Source organism: Rhododendron vialii, chromosome 4a, assembly GCF_030253575.1.
Source record: "Rhododendron vialii isolate Sample 1 chromosome 4a, ASM3025357v1".
In the NCBI taxonomy this organism is placed as follows: domain Eukaryota; kingdom Viridiplantae; phylum Streptophyta; class Magnoliopsida; order Ericales; family Ericaceae; genus Rhododendron; species Rhododendron vialii.
This window is the reverse complement of record NC_080560.1, coordinates 14,058,628-14,065,720: the sequence shown is the minus strand read 5'-3', so window position 1 is coordinate 14,065,720 and position 7,093 is coordinate 14,058,628.

Below are 7,093 nucleotides of genomic sequence, written 5' to 3'. Positions count from 1 at the left end.
ACAATTTCGGATGTCCATGCTAGTTCCAGGGGCTTTGCGTTAAATTTATTAATGACAGCCCTAGCTACTGTGTTTCTGTATGGCTTGATCTTCAGCTTGCTTGAGCAAACGAATGCCGAGATTAATATTGCAGAAAAATAATGTCATATTGGTGAAAAAATTAGAGAGCTCTACTACACAGTTACTTTGTGCTACCCTTTCCTATTTATGGGGAGTAAGGAAAGTTTCTAGACAAGGTCTCCTATGAAACAATACCAAAATGTTCTAGAGAAACCATGAATAATCCATCATATATATTTCATAGACTCCACTAAAATCTAGAAGCTTTTATCATGGCCTAGAAAAGTTTGACAGAGTCCAAAGGGTTCTAAGAGTTTGGTGTATTTTGGAAGAATCCAGAAGATTCTAATGAAACCCAGAAGCTTTCGGAGAATCAGTGGTTACTTTCACAAGTCACAAACTGCACCCTACATCAAATGAACCAAATACTCGCACCCCTCCAGGTTGTTTAATTTGTTCCAACTTCCAACATCCACTAGCTTGATTACTTGTCGTTGTTTTATGAATTTGTTTGTGGTTCATTCATTCACTATAATATTTCGTGGGCGCGTTGATATTTTTCACTAGTTTAATAAGAAAAAATATAGATTAAAAGAATTATTGGTTGCATTATGCAGGGTAAAGGTAAGACAAATATTGGATTGAGATTTGGTTGCATTATATATTCCTTCATGCATGCATTACGTTGTATGATCAAGCTTTGGTCTCAACTTAGTTACTTGTATAGAGTAGTTCAAGTCGAGCCAGCACGTTTTCTAGCAGCCATGCATGTGGGAGTTCTGCTCTATCGGATGGTTCTTGTCTCGTGATAGGTGCTGAAAAGCACCCACTTAATTCACCTAATTTACGATTTGTCGGTCCGTTTACATTGTTACGTGATATATTTTAGCGTTTTGTGGTGTTTGTAGGCCTTGGAGACCGATGGGTGCGAAAACATTCAATTTGGATGGTCTTACAGAGTGTTGCCGCAAAGATGAGAATTGATTGTCTACAATCCGTGTGTATACGTCTCAATTAAGCCTAGACATAAAACATAATTAATTGGCATTGGGGTAATGGCTAATTGCACACGGTAAAATTGGGTCTGATGTTCAATTGTAGCTAATTCCTTCAAGCTTTCATTAGTGGGCCCAAGTATAAAAAGGAGTTGGAGAGTTTTGGTTTACAGAGAATCATTGTTCCTTTAGGAAACTTTTGTACGGCAATGCTTATAAGTGGACAGAAGGGTTTTTGCCAGGGATCATAGTTCGGCCGTGGAGTCAGTTTTTGAGACGACGCTTCGGAGACGAAATCTATCACGAATTATTTCCGAACAGGGCTGCGCATTAAACAGGGCTCCAGCTTTCATGGTCGGCTAAACCCCCTTATCTAGGATGATGATGAAACTTCGCATCAAGTAACTCTATTTTATGTATGGGTTTTAGATTTATTATTCGGATCAATTGTATAACTAAGAACCCTTTCCGTTTCAATTGAATGGAATGATTTTGATGGTTTTAATCTATTGAGTATTTGTATGCATGCTTTCAAATACGAGTTATATAATGGTTTTCATCGATTGTGGTTGGAGTTCTGAGATAGATTATACTCGTAAGACGGGCCGTGCCGTTAGGCGGCTAGATCGTACTTTTGAGACGGTCCGTGCTATGGGATAATCTATACCTTTTAACTACTCAATTATTTTCTAGATGATTATTGCTAGGGTTTGCAAGCCCTAATAATAATCCCTTCTGATTCGAATAATTAATCTCGCCTATGCATGTTGGAGTTACGCGGTCGAGGTGGATTCGAACCCTAGATTTTCTCTCCAATCGTTCAAACTTTCCATTTAATTATTTCTCTTAGTTTAATAAATTCTCTAAATTCAAACAACCAAACTTCCTTGCCCAAATTAATCTAGAAGTTAATTGAATTTGTCGTAACTCAGCCATACTGTCTCCGTCGGAATGATACTCGGTCTTGACCATTATTCTACGGAGTAGTAGTTAATTCCAAGGTTTTATAAATTTATATTTGACACGGAACGACGCGGTCATCTCGCTTGTTGCAAACATCTTGAATCTCCTTAAAGAAAGATAGATATCTGTGCCTCTGTCTGATTTTGTGTATTTCATCTATTTTGGATAATTGTATAATCAACCCGTTTACTCGTACTTGAAATTTGGAGTAATTTATTTAGCTTATTTGCTTATAAAAAAAACTGATGAATAGTGTTTATTACCAATTATGAATAATTCCTTATTTGGCTTTTCTAGCTCATTTTACCCAAAAAAGCTAGATTTTTTATCTAACGACCGGCCTTTTTATAAAATAAAACTCCAAAATACACTATATTTTATACACTCTTAGACCCCATTCTCCCAATAATCATTTACAGAGTAATTGATATTCGTCTTGGGCCTTGTGATTTGAATGGGCCACAGGTACCGTGCTAGGGTCGAGCCTGTTGAGTTTGGCCCATCTGCAACTAAATAAATGTAAAGAAAAAACAAGGTATGCGTACTTCTCTGTTCGTTTATTTTTTCTTCTTCGAAGGTAACTGTCAGTCGGATCAAAAAAGAAGAAGGTAACTGTCAGTATTATGTTCATACGTGTTAGATTACTACTCTTGCGCTTTTATTCTAATTCTCGCTATGTTTATTGACTCACGTGCATGCTAAAGAGTATTTTTTTCGTCAAACTCTATATATGCAGCGCGAAGGACATTCTTCCATATTTCGACTAAGTTTAGGCAAGAGCAAACAGGGTCGACAAAATATAGATCGAGGTCTCAAGTTTTTCTAATGCGAGTTTTATGTGAGTAAGAATAAAGAGGGAGGACAAGCACTGGTAGGATGAAAGGGACTTTTCGGTACTTGATGAGACACCAATGGATGCCATTGTCAACAAATTTAGTAGTAATAGGGATTTCATCCCCCGGTTGCTCTAAGTAAAATGGGTTGGAAATTTAGTTTGATTCATCATCATCTGTCTTCCGAATCATTATTCTGTAGTCCGGGAGCATTAAATGCAGCACAGTTACGACGAGCGGCTCACGTGGTGCTCCGATCTGTTTGTGAATCATATTTACGTGGAATTCATACACTTAGTCGTAAACCATAGAAGAATTTGCGGCTGTGGAGTGTTCCGAATAGAGAGAGCACTGCATGGTGGTGCTCTTGGACGACTGAATAATTTCACCTGTTTTTTCTTTCTCACCAAATCCAATATTGTAGCTTGCCATTTAGTAGGTTGAAGACCCTATTCTTAAATCCAAGTAGTTGCAACTCTGTTAAGATGACAATGACATTAGATCTGAAGTCGATATTTGTGTTTTGACTAATCGTTTTTTCAAATTTAATTGACTAATATGTTGCCTGTTTGAACCTCGAATTCGAAATCGAGAAGAAATTAAAAGGAAGAATTGATGGAGAAAAATAGCAGGGTGAGACCTAATTCCTTACTTTCGCGTTTGGATTGACAAATTTTAAAGGACATGAAGTCAAACTTTTCTTTGTTTTCGTTTAGTTACCAAAGTTGCACTTTTCTTTGGGCTAAGAGCATCCGCACCGGTCTCTCTATATTTTGGACCAAATTACTCCTTAAAAAGTCACTTTATTACTTTAGCTATTCACTTTTAAAATATCTATTATATTAGGATTTTTACTCTCACTCTTTACTTAATTAAATATTTATACTTAAAAAAACTCTAACTCCAAAAAAAACCCAAACCAGCAAAACCAAAACCGGATAAAAAAAGAGCGAAAACCAGAATGTTGGAAGCAAAATCAGCAAACCCCTCCCCCCCCTCTCTCTGCTTCAAAGCAACAGACTGAAATTCCCAAAAACTCTGATAAAAAAAGAAAGAAAAAGATATCAAAAGCCTTTCCATTGAAAATCTCTCTCTTTCTCTCTCGTCTTCATCTTCAACTTTCTATTTGGTATTTACCGCCCATTCCGTGCAACCATTACCGCCGTTCTATTTGGAAGCTGATTAAAATAATGGATGACTTGATAAACAGTAACTCGTGGGAATAAACGAGTTACTGTAGCAAAGTTAGAATTTTTTCAGAGTAGAGAGGGAGGAAGAGAGCAAGATGAGGGTTTTTTTTTCTTTCCTTTTTTGGCTCTTTAATTTAGTTTGAAGAGGTAAGTAAAGAGACAAATAAGGATGCTCTAACTTTTCATCGACCTTTTGACACCGTCTTTTTCATTGTTTTCTTTTAGTTTTTGTTAGTTTGGTTATAATTTTTACGTCACACCGTTTGGCTCGACGAGAAAAATCGAAAAAGTATAAAAAATAACCGTCTGGCTCGACGAGAAAAATCGAAAAAGTATAAAAAATAACTACAAATGTTGAAAAAAATTCACTAAAGATCAATGGTGTGATGCATAACTATAGCCAAATCGAGTAGGAATTCTGAAAAAATAACAAAAAGTCGACGGTGCCAAAAATTAGGTGAAAAGTTAGCCTACATGGATTCATATTAATGATTTTGCTTTTATTTTGTAATACTTTAATCGGGGAGTTTAAGGTTGTAGTACAAAATCAGATACTACATAATTCTGACATCATTGCGTTAATTTTCGATATAAAGGTTCAGACCATCAGATTTTGATTATTCATTTAGAATTCGCTAAAGTTAACAGAGAAAGTCTTCAATACACACATTTTTAAGATGTGTACCATATGCACCTATTGTGTGATTCATATTATGCCACCTCATAAAAAATTACTTGTAGAACCGGTGATTCATAATATTTTATTTCGTATCATAACTTTTATACTAAAAATTCATAAATTTTCATCAATATGATTCGTAATGTTTTAGCAATAGATTCATAATAATATTTTGAGAATCATAACATTTTTGAGTGTTTCAATGAGGGTGCATATGATACACACCCAAATAAGGGGTGTGTATTGTAGCACTTCAAGTTAACAATATCAATTCTTTTTTTTTTTTTGATAATAACAATATCAATTCTCACATTGGTTATATTTTGCCCATAATCAAAACCAATGGGCCCTCCAAACTTTTTTCCTTCATTTCATGCATATTTTTTAAAAAAAAAAAGTTTATTAAACAGTTTTTGAAGAAAAACAAAACAGTTGTATTAAAAAAAGTTTTCAAAAAAAAAAAACAGTTGTTGGGTAAAAAAAAAATTCAAAATTCAAAACAATTTTTCAAAAAACACACACTTTATTCAAATTCAAAACAATTTTTCAAAAAACACACACTTTATTCACTTAAAAAATTGTAAATATAGTTTTGAGAAATTTTGAAAGAACTGTATTTACACAAACAGTTTTGAAAATTTAAAAACTATAAATACAGTTTTTTAAAAATAGATTTTGTGTAAAAAATAGTTTCAAAATCTCAAAATCCATCTACTAGAAAAATAGTATTTTAAATAGAGTTTTGTGTAAAAGAGTTTTGAAATTTCGAAAAGAGTTTTTCAAAAACACACTTTATTTACATACACTTTTTAAAAATTTTGAAAAAGCAGTTTTTTGTAAAAAAAAAAAGTTTCTGAAAAAAATAGAAAAAAAATCTGAAAAATACAATTTTTGAAAACATTGTTGAGAAAGAAAAAAAAGGGCACAAAGAGAGAGTTTTTGTGTAATGATGGTATACTTGATTGAGAGAGAAAATTTGGTTGCTGGCAAAAGATTGCTAGTTGTAATTATTCAAAAGCCAAAATTTTATGAGTTCCTAAGAGGTTGCTAGGTTTGGTTATTTCAATATGAGTATTTTTTTGAGCAAACATTATTAACCTTAACAACATTTTGGTTTTGATTATTCCACTGTGAATGCTTTACAAGGTGTCGAAAAAGTATGTTTGCACATACTATGTACCTTTTATGACATATTTTGCACAAATTTTTTGGGGCCCATTTTGGATTTCACAAAGATGATTCGAACATTTCATTTTTTTAAAAATTAATTTTCTAAGGGTTCCTGTAAAATTTAGCTCAATCCGATATTGATATGTGCTTTTTCTTAACGTGCTTTCTATAAAAATACTATTTTGCCCTACGAATTTTGATGAAGCACTTATTGATATCGGATTGAGCTGATTTTTTTACAGGAACTCTTAGAAAATTATTCTAAGAAAAATGAATGGTTTGGATAAAAAAAAACAAACTGTGGAAGGTCTATGTATTAAGATCTGTGTGGATAGCAGAATTTGTAAACTCCTATGATTGTTTTTTAATTTGTTTTTTATATTTAATAAATTAGGTATCCAAGCCTCTTTTTGCAAACTTTGATTAAGGGAAAATGACAGCCCATGACGTATTTTGATAATTAATATCTGCTAAGGACATTTTCAACATTAACAAATGTTCTCAGCATATTTTTGACGGGTATTAATTATCAAAACAGCCGTCATTTTCCCTTCGATTAATCTTTGGGAGTAGCACCGGCCCAATACTATTGAAGCCTTTAAACATACGGAGTATTAAAGAATGGGGTATTTGTATTTTATTTTATTTTGCATTAAGAGTTAGCTTGAAGAGTGATAGGGGCAAAGCAAGTGTTTCCCCAGCTTTGAGCATGACTCATGAGCTGTCTGGAAGATCAATCTTATTTTACCGTTCACTATTGGGGCTCATTTAAAATTGGAAAAAAAAAAAAATCCCTTATGGACGAACTCCACAAGATTTAATACCATATGAGATATTTTGAATTTGAAAATGGGAAGTTATTACTCTTCTTTTTGATATCCACATTTCCTTTTGTGTTATGCAGTGTTGAAAGTATAGGTTTGTTTTTTTTTTTTTTTGCTAAAAAATAAAAAAAGTGCGTTGAAATAAAAAAAAATAGTATGAAAATCAATTCCCTTAAAAATTTTAAAAAGAGGAAACCTTTAAATCTCATGTCCTGATGACCCGGTAATCCTTGGGTTGTCCAAATTTTCTTTTCCCTTTGCTTAATTTTAGGGGTAAAAATATTCTTTAATTTGTTTGATCAATGTAAACCCTTTTTTCTTTTCTTTCTTTCTTTTTTATTTTATTTTATGAAAAGGACAATGTAAAGCTTTTTAGATA